Genomic DNA, 20,662 nt, shown 5'->3' with positions numbered 1-20,662 from the left:
AAAATTTTTTTAAATTGCTCTATGAAGCACACTTTAATAAAAAGGCAAGCTGCAGACTGAGAGAAAATAATTTTAAATTATATATCTAACAAAGGACTTGTATCCAGTATATAGAAAGAGCTATTATAATGCAACAGTAAAATAACCCAATTAGAAATGGATAAAGAACTTGAAAAGACACTTTACCAAGGAGGACATATGTAAGTTACATAAGCACATGCAATACAATCAATCATTGGAGAAATGGAAATTAAAGCCACAAGGAGATACCAGTACCTACCTATAAGAATAGCTAAAATTAAACACCACGAGTGGACAAAGACCCAGAACAATGGGTAGTCATAAACTCCTGATGGCCGTGCATGATCCAATTACTCTGGAAAATGGTTTGGTGATTTCTTATGTTAAATAATATACTTACTACATGACTATCTATTCTACTCCTTAGTTTTTACCCCAGGGAAATGAAAACTATGTTCACAAAAATACTTGTACACAAATGTTTACTACAGCTCTATAAATGATCACCAAAAATTGGAAACAATCCAGATGTCCTTCAACAGGTCAGTCAATAAACAAACTGTGGTTCATCATTATAGTAAATACTACTCAGCATAAAAAGGAACAAAGTATGGTCACATACACAACTTGGATGAATTTTAAAAGCATTATGCTGAATGAAGGAAGCCAGTCTCAAAATGCTGCACGCTGTAAGATTACATTACTAAGACACTCTTAAAAAGATAAAATGATTTTGACAGAGACTAGATAGTGATTGCCGGGGGGTGTGGGTAAGAGTGAGGCTGTAACTACAAAGGGATGGCACGATGAAGTTTTTTGGAGTGAAGGAACTGTTCTGAATTCGGACTGCAGTGGTGTTACCATCTATCCATATATGAGGTAAAATCTTTGGTACTGCATGCACACACACACACACAGTGAATTGTACATTAATTTAAAAAATTAAAAAAAACAAGTTAAATGGATTAGGCACATGATTGCATGTAAAAGGGGAGTTTCGGGTAAGGATTGAAATAATTCAACCACACAGGAATCCTTTTAGGAAGAAAGGGAAAAACTTCGTGTTCAATACGCACAACCAGCAGCGATCGCTCTAAGTATACAATGAAGGATGAAGAGATAAAAGAGAGTGGCTTAGATCTCTTAAAAATTGTGGTAATGGATAAATTCTAGATTGAATTGAGATGTATGAAAAGTAATGCAAAAATAAACTTGATTTTTTTTTTTTTTTTTTTTTTTTTTTTTTTTTTTTTAGTTATTTGGAGCAAAAATAAGGAAGCAATAAGCCCTCTGTTAAGGGCAGATGGTATAAGGTTAACAGATGTCAGTGAGAACATGGGGCAATCTAATTGTTATTATGCCTCCATTTTATCTGTCAAGGAGATGACGTTACATACACCAACACACAATGTACAATATAATTCCACTTGAAACAGATAGAGAGACACAAAGGCACACACACACTATGTGTATGTCCATAGAAATAACATGGGAAGGATATACACTGAAATGTTAACAGTTGTCATTTCTAGGTGTAAGATTTTCGTTTTCTTTTTTGCTGTGCACATGTATTTGCCAAATATTCTTCAATGTACACTTAATACTTTTAAAATAAAACAGAACAAATAAGTGGTTTTAAAATGAAAAATAGCGTAAAAGAAACTTGAAGAAAACAGAAGCTCCAGGTGAGAAGTTTTTAAAAGAATATACAGATTTTACTAGAGTTATAATTACGTACTCCCCAAAGCACTGCAAGAAATTTTGGAGTACGGAACATATGCAAAAGTAATTCCAATCTTCAAAAAAACAAAGTTTCTGAAAAGTATGGCAAGACCTACACCTAATTATTGAAGGAGTGGATTTGGAGAATTTAGAAAAGAAATACTACTAGGATCCTAGCTTAGGCTCACTAAAAATAAGTCATGACAGACAAACTTCATTTCCTTTTCCAGACAGTTATTACGAGAAGTCCTTAGACTTGACCAGTTCAACACATTTTTCTCTCTTTCTGATGAAAGTGTCTTGATTTTATTTGGGGAAATTACTTTGGCTATCTGACAGACTTCTAAAACTTACCATGTCCAATAGTTCATTCATCTTTTCCCCTCAACCTGGTCCTTTTAGTATCTTCCCATCTCAGGACATAGCAACTGCAACCTTCTGTTACTCCAGCCAACCATCCTGGAATCATCCCTGATACAGCTCTCTTTCTCACACTGCACCTTCAAATCCACAAGTATTTTAGGTTTTACCTTGAAAATACATCAAAGATCCAACCACTCTCTCACCACTGCTGCTACCATTGCTCAGTGGCCCAGTGCTCAGTACCATACACCACCTTTTCTCATCTGGCTTGTTACTATAGCCTCTAAGTGAAATCCCTACTTCTATTCTTGACTACCTACACCCTATTATCCTTTTAAAACACAAATTAGATCATGTCACTCCTGTTAGAAAACTTTCAGATGATTCCACATTTTACTCAAAGTGAATGCCAAGGTGTTTACCATGGCCTTCAGGGCCCCTAATGAAATGCTTGGGTTTCTGCTCTCTCTCTCTTGCTCATCTGGTTCTAGCCAGGGTGCCTCTTTGCTGGGCCTTAAACCAGCCCTGCACACTCCTGCCTCAGGGCCCTTGCACTTGCTCTCTTCTCTACCTAGGAGTCTCTGCTTCCAGATCCCCACATAGCCAGGATGACCATATGCCAGGTTTTGTCTGAGAGAGTCCTCATTTGTGCCTGCTATCCCAGAATGACAGGCACAATATTAAAAGCTTCCCTATTTGGATGGTAAATTACATGGTCACCCTATTCATGGATCACTGCTCCATCTCTGTCAAGTCTGTTCTATCTCAACTTCTCCTTGAGGACTCTCTAACATCTGATTTAAAATTATAGCCTCACCACAGCACACTTAAACTCTCCTTGTTTAATGGGGTTTTTCTTAAGATTTTATGTATTAATTAGTGAGAGAGAGAGAGCAAGAGAGAGAGTGAACAAGTGGGGGGAAGAGGCAGAGGTAGATGGAGAAGCAGACTCCCTGCTGAGAGGGGAGCCATCCCATCATGACCTGAGCAGAAGGCAGACGCTCAACCCACTAAGTCAAACCACACAGGGGCCCCTGGGGTTCTTTTTCTTTATGGTTCTTTTCACTTCCTGCTTTACTACATTTCTTTCTTATTTATTGTGTTTGCTATCTGCATTCTGCACTAGCTATGTAAGTTCCATGAAGGCAGACATCTTGCCTATTTTATTTTCAATATTGTATCCCCACCACCTAAAACAGTATCTAGTATAAAGCAGTTATCAATAAATGTTTATTAATAAATGAACACACAAATGAGTGCCTAGAAACTTGTTTTCCCCACTAGATATCAAAGTAAAATGAAATACAAATTTATCTTTGGGAACCTTGAAAAACAAATATTCTATAAAACATTTCCAACATGCCTTATTATCTAAATAGAATGCATGGTCCTAGTCTTAAAAGATGTTGGAGTTTTCATTTAAATATTTTCCCGATTCAAACAAATGTAGATAATTATACTGAATAAGTATATGCTGTGGAGATACTGTGGAGTCTCAGAGAAACGAAGGACAAAAACTTAGCACACAGTTTCTGGGACTTTTAGAACCTAGACACAAGAATTCAAAAAGAGACAAAATCCTCTCCTCTCTTCTCTGTTCCTGCTGTATTTTGGCCCTACTCTCTCCTATTGCAGACTGACTGGAAATTCTCCCAGCTGCAGTTAAAATAAATAAATCAATCAATCAATCCCAGGAAGGACTGACTTCTATTGGTCTCAGCTTGAATCACACCCATTTTGGAAAGAGCAGGAAATGCTATGCTGCCCCCCTCCCCCATTCCACCCACTAGCAGTCCCTGTGATCAAAAGCATAGGTTCCTATCACAAAATGACAACAACTGTTCTCAGGTGAACAGAAAAGAGGGAAAGAGAAGTACGTCCTCAGCAGAAACCAAGTCCTTTACCCAAAAGAAAAGAGGTGAGAAAACAAAATATAAAAAGTCCACTTTAATATCTTTTTATGTTTTTAAAATGCTGCATAATGGGATGCTTGGGTGGCTCAGTCGGTTAAGCAGCTGCCTTTTTGGCTCAGGTCATGATCTCAGGGTCCTGGGATGGAGTCCCACATCAGGCCCCCTGCTCAGCAGGGAGCCTGCTTCTCCCTCTGCCACTCCCCCTGCTTGTGCGTTCTCTTCTCTCTCTCTCTCTCTCACAAATAAATAAATAAAATCTTTAAAAAAATAACAAAATGCTGCATAATGGTATAACCTATTCCAGAGATTAATAAACACAATATGTTGTTCACTTCTAAATGCATAAGACTTTTCTCTATACACTGAATCTCTGATTCAGCACTTTGATAAGCTCTTTGCAATTTTACCATCCAGTAGCCAATTTACTTTACTTTAGTAAGACACATTACCAAAATGCTGTACATCCCATAGTCATTGATAGTCTTTGTTTTTCACTGTGTTAAATAGTGATATATATTTTCAATTTATCTATGGTGAATGTTGGAATATGACAGCTGTATTTGTTTTTCACGATGTAAAGTGAATGATAATATCTCACAAGCTGATTTATTTCCTTCTTCTCTATCCACAATGATCTCACTGCACTATTTCAGCTTAAAAATATGAATATTGAGGCACCAGCTGCTTCAATGTGGAGAAGAGTTCTTTCCCATGAACCAACAATTTTACCTAAAAGAGGAAAGACATAGAAAATAAAGGAGCATTTCTCGGGACCACCTAAACCAAACAAACACCAACTCAAAAAAACCAAAAACCAAAATACACCTAAGTTTTGACAACACTGCAAGATTTCTTTTGTTAAGGTACAAGATATAAAAATTCCCAGGAAAATAACAAAATCAGGTAAACCATGAATTTTCATAATTAATGTTATCATTATTATTACATTGTTGACACAAAAATGCCTCATCCATATTCCAAATTAAATTTGCCATCTACCTCATGGAAAGCCAATGCTATGAATTGAAACTAAAATGTTGTGGATGATGTGTAACTATTTTTTTCATTTTGTTTTGTTTTATGGGCTTTTCACTTTAAAAGAATCTAACAGCTTTTATCTCCTTTTAGAAAAGCATGCATGCAGAGGCTGCAGCCGTGATTTACACTGTGACATAATATGTTTTTGACACAAAAAGTACTTGTCACAAATGCAGGATACAAAAACAACTCTTCTAAGTGTCTTAAAGGGAGCAAGGAAAACCTAGCTTTTATCAGTCAATAGTACATCTGACATCAATAATGATTGAAAACTGACAGCTACAAGATGTGATCGAGGTGCTTCCAATCCCTGAAATGAAAAGGTAAGAAATACCAATTTTGTATTTCACCGTAATTTTGCTGTAATGTAATTGAACTACTCATTGCAACAAGTGTTGTGATAATTGTATTAGTAATTGGTGAGTCATATCATGAATAACATCTTTAATTGAATACTTGTTTTCTTAGTAGAGCTACAGCTCTGCCTCAAAATTGAGTTCGATTTGGCACCATAGAAAAATAGATTTAATCTTTCATCTTCCACCTGTCTTTTATGAGTAATTTTATTTTTAAAAATACACAGAAAGAAGAGGAAAATCAGGAGGTTAAGTAATGATGGAGAGTTTTAACTGGTCAGGGTCCTCAAAAGCAGTGAAGATTAATTGGGAAGATGTGACTTTTCCTGAAACCCTGCAAAGCCGCAGTACACTTCCATAAAACCAAAGAGAAATGTCTGTTCTAAATGGCTTCAGGGAAATCATGCCATCACAAAATATTTTCCTCAAAAGACTCACATTCCGCTCAGGGACTTCAAAACTTCCCATTTGTACATATTGACTGCTTTGTTCTGGTGGAAACTCTGGGCTTTCACACTCCAGGCTCATTTTTACAGGACAAGATAGAGGTAAGAATAAGTAGAGATGGCTTCCTCTTTTCACGGGACCGCTCTGCCCACTCAGCTCCCCAAAATGCCAAGACTTCCTCAGCTCCATTATCATAAGGCTGTGATTTTATACTAAGATCTTATCTTCATTTTAGAAAGAGACTAAATATATCCAAGTCTTTCTGGTCTAGGCTATATTGTGGTACCATGAAGCGCGAGCCCAAATACCCAGGCTTTGTCGTACACTCACTTAACACCTTTGCTTACAAAAGTACGTCACCCTCCATGACAAAGACTGGCGAGATGCTCTCACCAAATCCATTTATGCTTCTTTCTGAGGTCACAATTCTATTCATCTCCAGCCTTTCTTGGAGTTAGAAGCCTCCGGGTGACTGAGTTCTAGCCAACAGAATGTGGAGAAGGAATGCATGCGACTTCCAGATTTGGTCCCCAGCAAGCTGTCATGCCCAATCCACCGTTCTTCTGCTGGGTCTGCTGGCTGAACGAAGAGGTCTCTGAGATCACAGAGGAGGCCAGAGGCAGCATGCTCGGTTAGGACCTTGTTGACCCCATAAATGAACAAGTAAAACACTGCCCAAATGCAATGTGCATGAGAAACAAATATCATTATGTTAAACAATTGACATTTGGGGACATATCTAATTTGGTAGCTAAAGTAATCTCAATTAATACACAGCCCTACTCCTAAACCTGGTTGAGTGGTAACTAGGGTAGAGAGAAATTATTTGGATTGCTATTCAGAAAACATTCACTACCCACTTCCTCCCGCTATGGGAAGGATATACCTGTCGCAGGACTGATGTGCTCTGGCCAACGGCATGTTAGCAGATGCGACTGAGTAGAGGCCTTAAATATGCTTGTGTAATTTGGGTCTTGGTAGCAGCACCCTGCTGGTCCATCTGAGAACATGCCCTGGATGGCTGCTGCCCTTCAGTCCAAGGCCCACAGCCTGAACCTAACCCACAGCCTGGGGCAAAGGCCACCTGACCCACAGTTGGAGGCAGAGTGATACAGAGCCCTTGGCAGATCAGACAAACCATGGTTAGTCAACCTAAAGATCTGTGGGCAAGAAAAGCATACGCTCGTAAGCCACTGAGTAAGCAATAGCCGATGATACAGACAGGCATTTGGTTAAGCATCTGACTCTTGATTTTGGCTCAGGTCATGATCTCAGGGTCATGAGACTGAGCCCTGCGTTGGGCTCCACGTTGGGCATGGAGTCTGCTTGAGATTTTATCTCCCTCCCCTTCTCTCTCTGCCCCACCTACCCCCAATTGTGCGCTCTCTCTCTCTCTCTCTCTCAAAAAAAAAAAAAAAGCCAAACAAAAGTTTTCAAATTCTTTATGTCAAACCTATATAATTTAATAGCTATGTTTCCTTGTGAAAGTTATTTAAACCTCATTCATGAAATGGGATAATAGTACCCGTTTCATAATAGTACTCAGTAATAATAATAGGAATAAGAATAGTACGTATCTCATATGTTTAATGTTTATAAAGTGCTACCGTGCCTGGCACATAGTAGACACTGCCATAGTGTACATGGGATAAACAAAATAAACCTCGTTAACCCATAAATGTATCAGCAAAATAACCCTATCAAGAACATGACGATTTCTATATTGGTTGCTGCTACCAGAGGATGCTTGAATTCCCCAGAGAGATTCTTCTCTGTAATCAGGAGTCTGTGTTACATAATGTTAAGAGTTCCATCTGTTGAGACTTCCTTCTGATGAGTCAAACAGCCTGGATTTAAATTCTTGTTCCACAATCTAAGACCTTGTTCCCAATCCAATTCCCTCATCAGTAACTAGAAACTGTAACAGTATTTAGCTCTGCAGAATTATCAGTATTATAGTAGGTGCTCTAAAGAAAACATTGTAACACAATAAACAATGCATTATAATTGCTTAGCAAATGTTAGTTACTTTTAATTTAGGCAAACAATTTTAGGAACTACAAGGTCACTTTTAGCTTGTTAAGAAGTGGATTGTAATTTCAAAGTATTGTTTACCAAAATTCACCAAAAGGTAACCTCTAATCTATTTGACGCCAAGTTGATTTTTTCTAAATGACACCAAAAACCAACAAAAATAAAAGTAGCATTTCTCTCCTCTACTAACACAAATCTCTTTAGCTTTTATCTTCATTTTGTTTGGATATATCGGTATAATGCAAATCATGAAAATCATAAAAATGATTCCTATTATTATGTCTATGTTATCTTNGCATTTCTCTCCTCTACTAACACAAATCTCTTTAGCTTTTATCTTCATTTTGTTTGGATATATCGGTATAATACAAATCATGAAAATCATAAAAATGATTCCTATTATTATGTCTATGTTATCTTCTCCTTATTTTTATGTAAATAATGTTGTCTCTACCTGCTATTTACTAACAGTATTTCTGGTATTAATCAAAAAGAGCCCTCAGATCACATTCAATTCAACAGCAATTTAATTTAAAAGGTAAGAGATGTGGATTATGTGCAATGCTAAGCCACAATGTGTGTATCTTTTACATGAAAATAACCTTAATTTCCCTGCTTGACTGAGAAAAGAAATAAAAAGAATGATTGCTATAAATCAGGAAAAATTCATAACTTGCTGGAGGTGTAACAGCTGTTGATTTAAGGTTTGCATCTTTGATAACATGATGCTGCTGAGAAGATAACATCTTCTTGACAAAGCCGTGAACATAAAAATTACATGGCTTTATTCAACATTTAAATATTTTCTCTGTCTCACTTACAGAAAAAAATTTTCTTTTATTCACTTATACTAAAATGTGTTTGAAGTATACTGTATCTCATCAGCAAGCTTTATAATAAAATTCAGTGTTTTCTGGTCCTGTAGGTACACAGTAGACTTGTCATATCACAAATAAAAATAACTTAAATTATCCTCACTTTAAAGAAATGGTCTACTATTATTATATACAAATAGTTCCTGCCATTGGTAATGCAAACACAGAATTGCACATACGCTCGGGGTATTATTCATTTCTTTTATTATCAGCGAGAACTAGGTGATTGAAAAATTAGGTGACAAAACAAAGCAAGTATTGCATTGACTGGGAAAAAATATCTGCAAAGTGGAATCTTGAAAATGCGTTAAAGAGAATAACTTTGCCAAGCACTTAGAAACAATAGCAGTGTTTTTATTTATCCAAAGGCTGCTGCGTTATTGTACATGTCCTTGCACTGTTGACTCACAGACGATGGGAAATTTTGTGCTGAGGTTTTGTGTTTCTTATGTATCAGTGAAATGCACGGAGATCATCAAGGAAGAACCAAGAATGACAGTAAGATTGACCTTGTCTTCTCACTCTTGGACAAAACTCAGGGTGCTTTCTTTCTTGTATGAATTGCACTTACTTTAGAAATTTGCTTCTTATTATTAAATATAGTGCTCTTTAAATGTTCTTCTACCTACGACTGTCTTCCAATGTCATTGTAATGCGTAGGTATTCCAGCACTCCAGCCATCAGAGTCACTTTATTTGTTGAATATTCAGATTAAATTATTTGATTGCCCCTGCCACGCACCTGGGGAAATCCAACCCTCTCTTTGGCCCCCTACGAACTGGAACAGAGTTGCCTACAGTTCTTCTGGATTACCTGTCACTCTTCAGTTTTACTCTGAATTCTTACTCTTGCCTATTTCTTGATCCCTACCCATGGTTTCTCCTCCTGGAGCTACCGTCTTCTCCCTGTACCCTTTCATCCCCAACTGGACACTATTCCCAGTTCATTGTCCAAAGCACCATTCCAAAGGTTGTGTGTCCAACAGGGTGTTACTGGAGGTTTTAGAAGAACAGGAAGCAGCTTTCAATTGCATGTTAAACATCACTGCCCATTCATTAATTCATTCATTCAACTAATATTTATTAAGTACCTACTATGCACAGGCATTGTTCAAGATAATGGAGATGCAGCAGCAGTGAACAAAATATTTTTTTAAAATACTGCTTTTATAGAGTTTGCATTCTAGTTATGGGGGAGAGACGATAATAAACAGTAAAATGTATGTTATGGAGCAGTGTGATCAAGAAGAATAAAGCAGGGAAGATAGAGGGACTGTTGAGAAGAGTGCAACTTTATGTAGAATGGTCAAGGAAAGATTTACTCTAACAGTGTTATTTAGATAAAGATGTGAAGGAAATAAGGGAGGAAGCTATGGAGAGATGTTTGGAGAGCTTAGGCAAAAGGAATAGCAAGTGCAAAGGCCCTGAGGCAGAACCTTCCCTAGTATGTCAGGATACTGGGGCCACGTTCTGAAATTTCTTACTATCTAGACTCTTCTCATTCCAGAGTCCTATATTAACTATATTTCTTTATTTTCTTATTCTTGAAGCTCTGATGTCTGGGGCCTCACATCTGGGAAGAGATTGCCCCTCCAGGGCCAGCCGATTCTTAGAGATAGCAAATTACTGTCCAGGAGGAACATCTCTCACATGCACATTCGCCAATCCAGAACCCAAACTCAGAACTGTCTCTGCTGTTTGGCTTTTACACACCAGAAGGCAATATTCCTCTGCCCTAGTCATCGTAGGACCAGGTACTAGACAACTAGAGACCAGCCCCAGAGCCCAGAGTCCACCAAATTATTCATACCAATCCAAAACCTGCTCAGCCGCTTATCCTGCCTCACTCATTCCTTCCTTGGAAACCCACAGTAGAGACTCTTGCCCATGCTCTCCCCTTGCTTCTTATTGGCCCTGGTGCTTATTCATGTGGCCTTGCTCAGCATGGCATCCCGTCTCTTCTCAGGAACTGTAACAAACTATCCTTTCAATGGCAATCATCTCCTGAACTGTTGGCCTCACCATACCTGAATAAAACCAAAATCCCAGGTATATTTTAAGATAAGTCCCTACCAGGCAGCCAGTGATAGCTTACGAATTCTTTTTATTCCTCAGTAGAAAAACAGAGGTTCTTTCTTTCCAGTAACGGCTGCTGCTTAGGCCAGGTCTTGAGATCTACCTTGGCATAACTAACAAACACATTAATTAGCTTACCTACACAAAATAAAGCTCTTCTATGGCAGTAAAATTCAACTCCACTTCTGACTACATGATCATAAATCCCTGCCGTCACCCCATTCCAGTTTCCATACCATTTAACTCTTAAATATAAGGGATGCATCCCGAGTCAGATGTAATCTACCACCTTAATTTTGAGCGGTATGTTCACTAAGGAAGTGACCAAATCTAAGATAAACATATCCTTTTTTTTTTTAAGGTTTTATTTATTTATTTGAGACAGAGAGTGAGTGAGAGGGAGAGAGAATCTGAAGAGACTCTGCACTGAGCACAGGGCCCAACATAGGGCCTGAACTCACAACTGCAAGATCATGACCTGAGCCAAGACCAAGAGTCCGGCGTTCAACAGACTGAGCCACCCAGGCACCCCTAAGCTAAACATATCCTATACACAAGGTCTTGTGGCCCAAGAAAACTTACAGGTTTTTCAGAAGTAATGATCTACAGACCTTAACAAGTTTGTTTCCCCAGAGATTCTATGTTTTGCATTTGTCTGGACTTCAAGAAAACCATCCATCTGGTTTGATAACACAAAAGCGTCTAAGCCAGGAACGGCATCATGGGCCACACTTCACTCTAGTTGGGAACATGAGTTGGATTTCCCAGACTGTTGTATACAACAGAACTCTCTTCATACTTGATGTTCCTCCAAAAGAGAGGCTTTCTTTTGGGGGGAAGGGGGAGGAAGAGAGAGAGAGGTGGGGGGAGGGTCAGAGGGAGAGAGAATTTTAAGCAGGCTCCAAGCCCAGTACAGAGCCCAATGCGGGGCTCAGTCTCGCGACCCTGAGATCATGACCTGAGCTGAAACCAAGAGTTGGACGCCAAACCAATGGAGCCACCCACGTGCCCCAGGATTTCCTTGGGCAAGTAAATATTGTACATACTGAATAATATATTCCACCTCTATGACCTTGGAAGTTGACTATGCACATCAGACTGTTGCCACTATCTGATTTGAGTGGGGGAAAAAAGTAAATAAATGTTGAAGCCATTAAAAACCTGATCTCACAGATTGTGGGCATCTCAATGACATAGTGAAACATGAAATATTTTGTTTTATTTTGCTTTGTGTTTTCATGTTTTTCTTCTTAATTTTCATGTTTGTTCTTGGTTGTCAAATAGACATATACACATATTTATACGGACTTTCAATNTGTTTTCATGTTTTTCTTCTTAATTTTCATGTTTGTTCTTGGTTGTCAAATAGACATATACACATATTTATATGGACTTTCAATTTTTTTCTCAAAATACAGTTAAAACTTTTAATCTGCTGAAATGCTGCCTCGTATGTGAATTAATGCTTTGGGAACAGCAGAGTTCTGACTTCTAAGTGTTGATAAATGTCCAAATTCCAAAAATGACAATATCATTTCTGTTACTCGTTTTCTTTTCACAATTTATGTTAATTCTTAGTCCTAAAATAACCCCAGTGTGTTATTTTTCAATTACATTTCTATAGAGAGATGAAAACAGAATCATGATTCATAGTAACAGTATGTTTGCCTTAAAAAGAATTTTGTGCTACTGGAGGGGAAAGACTACATATCTGTTTAACACATTACCATATTTTCTGGTTTATAAGCTTTGGCAGTTTATAAAGCACAGCCAACTTTTATAAGCATATGTTGTGGATTGGGGGGAATTTTATAGCAAGGAGAGCAGAAGGAAAATGCATCTCCCTGCCCTGACAAGGTCAGCGGGTCTTTCTACTAGGGTGCTCTGAGAGCTTTTGCAATCAGACACTCCAGGGAAAAGCTTAGGGCTCTGAGCGGGGAGCTCCGGAATTTGTTTGAATGTCAGTATACTGTGGTGTCATAGGATTTCACCATCTAGTGGCAGTTAATGAAAATTATAGCCAGTTACCCTGAATGACATGCATTGGGGGTGGGTTGTTAAACAATTTACTTCTATATACAGTTTTTATGTGACAGTGTGAATTTCCATATTCTGAATTGGATATGATGTGATTGATAAATTGCAAAACATGTTTTGCAAAACAGAGATTATCTGTTATAGCAGGATCATGTCTGGGTGCCAACGCATTCATATAAGAAAAAAAAATGAAGCAACTGTTACAACAGCTGCTTTCTTTATCATAATGGAGGTAATAAGGATGATATGAATGTATGGAAGCAGTATGCTAATGGTAGGGTTAATGATAATGAGAACACAAAGACCATTATTAATGACTAAAACCTAGATGGGATCTAAGGCAATATTTATTAAACCTTCTAGAGGAAATAGGATTTTATTATTGCAGTTTTCAGACTCTTTAGGACCTGAGGCCCATTTCCTAGGAACAAAACTATCCGGTGGTGGCAGGCCAGAAGAGCCTCTTGCTAGCACAGCTACAAACTGACAGAACCTCTGTCATTTCTTATATTGTAAAAATACCCATTTTCTTCCAGATCCCACAAAATGAACGTTGAGTTATAATATCTGAGAAGTCCATTCTGTTCTATAACACCATTTTAGCATCTCACCTCTCTGCTCTTTTAATGGTTCTCACTGTCTTTAGGGACCAATTGTTCCTCCAGTGCTCATTCTGGAGCTTTTCGTTTCCCTCTTTCTCAACTCATAGATGGCTGCTAAATCTGATCTCTCTTTTTTATTTATGAGTTTATTTTAGGCAATGTGTCATTGTAACTAGTTAAGCTAATTTTAATTAAAATTTTAAGTAAGCTTTCAAAAGGCATAAAACAAATGATTTAGTGAAGTCCGGATATATCTACTGAGTTCCCTTCATCCACTTTGTAATTTGATCAAAGGAATGAAATTGAGTATGTCTGCTATAATGTGTTCTGTATAAGGCCATGCTGTTTATCTCCCAGGCTTCCACTATTCTCTTCATACATATATAATACTTTTTCTCTTAATATCCACTCTGTTATTCTACTAAGAATTTAAGATAGTAATAGCCAGAAGGCTTCATTCTTTCTCTTTCTTTCTTTCTGAAGCATTTTTAACTTGCTTATTGTTCCTATTGTTTTTGAACTGCTTTGGTTGCCCCAATCCCAAGAAATATTTCCCAATGAAAACATAAACACAGTGGGTAATTTTCCTGGCAACTAAGGGCGCTTTATTTAAACCAACTGTGCTTAATTGCTGTGTTCCATGTGTTCATTTTTAGCCTATTGAGTTCAAATAGCTTATTGATGTTACCATTAATCTTAGGCACCAAGCTCATCCTTTCAGCTAATTATTCCCTGATAGAATCATAAGAAAAATCTGTAGTTTCTGAATCATGTGCCAATTCAATCAGAGGTTATGTTTGTCATCCATTTTAGAGTACTTCTAAATAGCTTCTACCAACTCCACAACATCCTCAATTATGCCAGCCTCAGCATATTTAAATGATAATTCTATTTGTCACTTGGGTACATTCCTTACAACAGTAAGTCAAACAATTACTCGTTGGTCCCTGGAAATTCACAAATCAGCAATGATGTTTACAGTCTATTTATTTTACATGATAAATTAAAGATTGTAACTTGAATTTCTACTAATTAGAAGTAGTTTCTATTTTATTAATACAATGTTTATTAACGTAACTGTCAGTTCAAACACACTGCAGTTACAAATCAGTTGGACCTATTTTAAAGAGTTTCCACAAAATAAAAAGACTTTCTACAATTTTGTATGTACGGGAATTTAAAGGAAATAAAGATCTGAACAGTGAGGAATAACACTAATCCGTTTAGAAACTCTCTGCAGTTGGGGCGCCTGGGTGGCTCAGTCGTTAGCATTTGCCTTCGGCTCAGGGCNACAGTGAGGAATAACACTAATCCGTTTAGAAACTCTCTGCAGTTGGGGCGCCTGGGTGGCTCAGTCGTTAGCGTTTGCCTTTGGCTCAGGGCTTGATCCCAGCGTTCCAGGATCGAGCCCCACATCAGGCTCCTCCACTGGGAGCCTGCTTCTTCCTCTCCCACTCCCCCTGCTTGTGTTCCCTCTCTCGCTGGCTGTCTCTCTCTGTCACATAAATAAATAAAATCTTTAAAAAAAAAAAAAAAGAAAGAAAGAAACTCTCTGCAGTGAATAGGGTAAGGTGTGCATGCTAATATAACCAGAGCACCTCATACCCAAAGTGCGATGAAATGTCACCCTTCTTATTATGTCACATCATGTCTACCTCTGGCCCCCCGATTGCTATGGTCAGCAATGTCAGTCACTTTAAATGGCTCCCTTTCTTCCCTTAGGAGGACTGCAGAATGCTGAGCTCGCCTGAGCTTACGGCATCCCAAGGAAATAAGGGAGGACAGATCTTGCTCACAGTTGAGACGCTCATCACACTCATCTGCGTGCAAAGGAGGACCTCTCCACAGGTAGTATCCATGTCCTCACTGCCCACGTCAGCTGTGGTCCCCCATAGGACAACCCTTGGTGCACAGCCCTCCCTGACACCCATACAGACGTCACTGATGAGCTATGGCCCTGCCTAGGCTCTGTGTTCTGGTGGCTGGTGTCCACCACCCGGAAGGGCGGTCAGCCTTCGGCCCCTTCTTCTCTGAGGAATTCTCCCACCTTCCAAAAAGTTAAGCTTTCACTTCTCTGCCCCTCCCCAGACAAAACAATACCAAACAGAATACAGAACACAAGACAGAATTCAATACAGAACAACAACAGCAACAACAACAGCCCAGCCTTTCTTTCTCTGATCCTTTCTTTTATGACACATCATGAAGTATTGGACAATCAGATGGCCAGGCTCCAAACCCAAAGACCACAAAAGAAACTATCCACATTCCTGATCTCTCTAGGGACAATAACTCATCTCCCACCTACCAAGGAGGAATGGCATGCTTCTTATAAACAGAAGAAACAATACAGCTGTGTTTTCAAATATCACCACTTTAAGTGCTTAATCACTCACCTTTCATACAAGGAAACAAACACAACATTTTCTTTAAAGCAGGACAAAAATCTTTTGAATGAATTTCCATGCCTATATTTGAAGCTAATTTATACTTTATCCCATTACCCATTTCTGTTTCCCAGCTTTCTTCTATCTCTCCGCTGGCTCTTCCCTAATTCCCGAGACAGTTGGAGACAAATTAACACTATGCAGAAAGCAGTTGGCATCAGGCTTTAAGTAAACAATAGGTTGTTATACAAAACAGTAATAAATATTATTTTAGCAATTCACTTGATCAGAGGGTATGACGCTTATGAGGCTAAAGTTACACATTCATTCCTACCTGAGCCAATTAACTTCATGGAGAGAAAATTCTTTCTACAACAGACTGCCTCCCTAACTACAGTCAGCAGAGTAATTCAGCATGATCACTGAAAAAGATTTCAGAGAACACTTCCTGACAGTTGGTCAATTGCATCACTTTTTTTAGTATATGACAGACAGCATACTATTATGTTATTATTCACTAGGAAGAGGTGTATTTCTCTGCAGAACTTCTTGCAGAATCAGGAGTTACCCATGCTTCAAGAATAAGAAAGTTGACTTAAGCTCAGTGCAAAATATTAATTTCAAAGTAAACCTAAGATTACTTATACTCACTGTTAATAAATAAAATTGTTAGAATAAACATTAAAATTAAATGATGAAATGCTGAGTTGGCTAATAAGGATTTTAAAAAGAAGAGGGAGGAAAATGATTAAAATGTAACCATGATATGTAGCTGCATTAGTGGAGAGATATGACTAATAATCACACCATTGAGATTCTTTATAACCCACTTTAATATTTTAAGGTGGTTTATACGATACGTATGCTGCAAAATACTCATTAGTATGAAGCTATATGCTAGCAGTTAATTTTGTTGTTACTGAAGTATAGCTTATTGATTGCTATCTTTGAGCAGCTCATGATGGCAATTCAGGGGAAACGTCAGTGTGATGAAAACCTACAGAGAACACTACTGTTTCTTAGAATACAGATCTTATTACCACATCTGAACAGTAATCTCTGCACAACCCTCCACTGGGGAACCATATGACCCTGATGATTCAATGCCAGGTTCCAAGCAAAAATAATATTTTGCATTCACCAAAGTCCAATTGGTGATGTGGAGCAAATTGGTATGGAATATGAGATGATGCTAAGATACAGAAAGAGCAATCTGAGCAGCTGTCCTTCCCAGGGTACCACGCCCCTTATCCCTGGGCTCTACATCCTATCATGCTTTCTTGGGTAGATATCACCTACAAAGGCCCCAGGCTTTTTAATGCCTTTCTCTCCTCATAGTCCTTGTCCACCACAGGAACCCTTCTTATTTGCAACCACAGTTACGAACAGGATATAGTTTTATATATCGATGCCAGGGTTTGGTGCAAGGAAGAAGAAATCAAGGCATGTTTTTAGTCTGTAAACTTAAAACTGGGAGTTTTGAGTTATTTTGTCCCGAGAGGGAAAAAATATTTTTAAAAAGATAAACACATGAAATGACAAAAGCAAAAGGGGAAAGAAGGCAGAAAATAAACTAGAAATCAAGAATACAGCTAGTATATAAAAGGCAATCTATGCCATTCTGCCAACTTGCTGGACACAGGTCAGAAATCTAAGCTTTCATTTGCCCAACACAAAGAAACATGGTTAGATACATGGCTCAAGGTGAATAGTACTCGGAGAAGCTGGAGTATCCCAGGATTGGATCAGAAATAAACATAGCCTATTAGTCTGCACAGAAGACTGTGTGTGACATAAATAACATCCCCAATACTTATTTGTAGAAAATGTAGTGTTGAGTTTCAGGGTAGGCCAGTGACATCATACTAAAACTTAATGTGGCAAAACAAAACAGTCCATACTGGAATGCACCAATGAGATGGTCTGGCTTAATGTTTCAAAAGAAATGTTTTTAAACCTTGTCCCACAAGGGAGGAACCATCCCCTAAGGAGCATTTTGGAAATTTGAGAGGTCTCGTTTTTGTAATTACTGTGTTTGTGGGGCACTACAGGCATTTGATGGGAAAGAGGCAGGGGTGCTAGATATGCTTAATGCCCAGGAGAATCCCACACAATGAAGATTTGTTTTACACCTTCATATCTTTCACATGTCTTGCCAGACATTAAACTACTGAATATATGCTTGCACATGTGGTGGCATTTCAAGTCGGGAAGTATGTTTTCTGTGTTATTTGATCATTTGCTAATTCTTAATTCTCTCCATTTTGACAATTTGTAATTTGCCATGGCATCGTTATCCCTGTCTTGGTTAAGGTTCTTTCCTTTTTTCTTTATCATTTACACAGAAGCCAGGTTATTATTACTTATCATTCTGCTAGTTTTAATTAGGGTCCACCTGCTCTCTGCCTTTAATTTTCTTTCGTATATACAGAATGACTTCCGGCTTCCTTATCTTAAATCCAAGTATGCATCATAAGTAACTGCAAGCATCTGACTATTTCATTATGTTTTCCAGTACAGTCATGCCTGAGCACTTACATAATAATATATATAATCTATTATTTTATTATAAATTGCATTCTTTTTCTTTTCCCTTTATTTTATAGTGTTAAATTGTTCTTAAATTATGTTCTTTTAAAAGTTAAAATATTTTCTTTTATGGTATTCTATTATCTCTGAATTTTATTTCATGATTTAAAAAAAAGAGGATATACAAGGTATTTATTATCAAAGGGGCCTTTGAGTATGATAGAGATGAAAGCCACTTGTAAGGATGGGAAGTGCCTGCAAAGAAAATAGACTACTACCACCTCAATTCTTGATTGGCTATCCACTCGTGTAGCATATGAAGTTGCCTAGGTGGACCGGGGGAAGGAATTGGAGTAAATTAAAGTAAAATTAAAGTAAAATAGTGTGAAATTGGGGAAAGGGGTTAGTGGGCTAGCCTGCACACTTCCATTTGAATCCTTGAGTTTGGGGTGGGAGGGAACACCCTAGAAGACAACTAATGGGGTGTCTGATAGACAAGGGAGCCCAAGCAATGAGAGGCTGCAGGGTGCACCACTGGGATCCAAGGCTGATGAGACTTGGAAGAAGTCTTGCAGGAGCCCATCTCCCATGTCAGGGAGGATGCAGTGGAGACTCTCCCATGGGGCCCCTGAAGAACAAACATGTACATCCTACAGGGAGGCCAGGCTTTGTGTGCCTGTCATACAGAAGTCATCAACTATAAAGGGGCCATAGTAGTACTATTGAGTAGTGCTATTTAATATCGTCTCTCATTTTTCTTGCCAGACCTCAAGACCCTAAAGGATACACAGTGGCCCCAAAAAAGAGGGGAAAGTAAAGGATAGGCTCCTCCCATTCCCTAGCAAGCCTCCCTCCCTGGTCAAGGGTGAGTTAGAAGATGGGTAGTGCTTAGAGCTAGATGTGAGACAGAAACTTTAAACTGAATTTTGTAAACCTGCGAAGGACTAGAAAACAACAGAACTTCTCCAATTGTACATAAGGGATGAAAAAGGCCATTCAACTGAGTATGTTTGAACTCAATAATTGAAGAAAAAGTAAAATATTTTACATATATATTGCAGAGTTCATATGTCTGATTATACGGATTAAAAAGGCAGACAGAGGGGCCCCTGGGTGGCACAGCAGTTAAGCCTCTGCCTTCGGCTCAGGGCGTGATCCCGGCGTTATAGGATCGAGCCCCATATCAGGCTCCTCTGCTATGAGCCTGCTTCTTTCTCTCCCACTCCCCCTGCTTGTGTTCCCTCTCTCGCTGGCTGTCTCTATCTCTGTCAAATAAATAAATAAAATCTTTAAAAAAAAAAGGGAGACAGATATTAAACTAACACNGTTCCCTCTCTCGCTGGCTGTCTCTATCTCTGTCAAATAAATAAATAAAATCTTTAAAAAAAAAAGGGAGACAGATATTAAACTAACACGTCTATAATTTGAGGCTAAAAATGATTCATCCTTTGAGAAAAAAGAAGTTGAACAATTTTTTATCTAGTCCAACTAAACGGACTATAACCTAGATTAATACAGACAAGGATCGGAGCCCAACTTTTAAAGTTGTCCTTGAAAGGTATTGGGAATAGATGCTCCTCTCTGCCTGCTTTATTTGCTTTGAGCATTTAAGTCAACTGTGAAAAAGCTTTACCAGCCAGAGTATCCCAGTTTCCACAAAATTCAGAGTTGTTAAACTTGGGCTGCAAAACCAGGAAAAATAAACCTCCAGATGTCCTCTGAATGCTGAGTTTCCATGACATCATCACCAAATTCAGGAGACTATATTGTATAATCTGGCCTCTTTTGTGATTTTACAGCTAAACTCAGATCCTCCCACGTGGATTAATTATATTTGAAATTGTTACGCCACTAAAGAAGATTATAAGACTATTTCAAGGGTACCTGGGTGGCTCAGTCTGTCAAGCGTCTGACTCTTGATTTCAGCTCGGATTATGATCTCAGGGTGGTGAGCTTGAGGCCCACATCAGGCTCCACACTCAGTGGGGAGTCTGCTTGAGATTCTCTCTCCCTCTCCCCCTGCCCCTCCCCTTGTGATCATGTTCTTTGTCTCTCTCTCTCCCTCTAAAATAAATAAATACATCTTAAAAAAAAAAAAGAATATTTCAATTTGCTGTGACCCCACATTGCTTCTTACAATTTGTTTCTCAGATCACTACACTGACTTGGTGAGTAGTTTGGGGCAGTCCAGAAACCCCTGTCATCTAAGACCCATCAAAGGTGAGTTGCCCTTCGCTGTATAGACAGAACTTGTCTAGGTTAT

The sequence above is a fragment of the Ailuropoda melanoleuca genome, chromosome 15 (assembly GCF_002007445.2).
Source record: "Ailuropoda melanoleuca isolate Jingjing chromosome 15, ASM200744v2, whole genome shotgun sequence".
Lineage (NCBI taxonomy): Eukaryota > Metazoa > Chordata > Mammalia > Carnivora > Ursidae > Ailuropoda > Ailuropoda melanoleuca.
The sequence above is the reverse complement of the archived record's forward strand: the minus strand, read 5'-3'. Positions refer to the sequence as shown.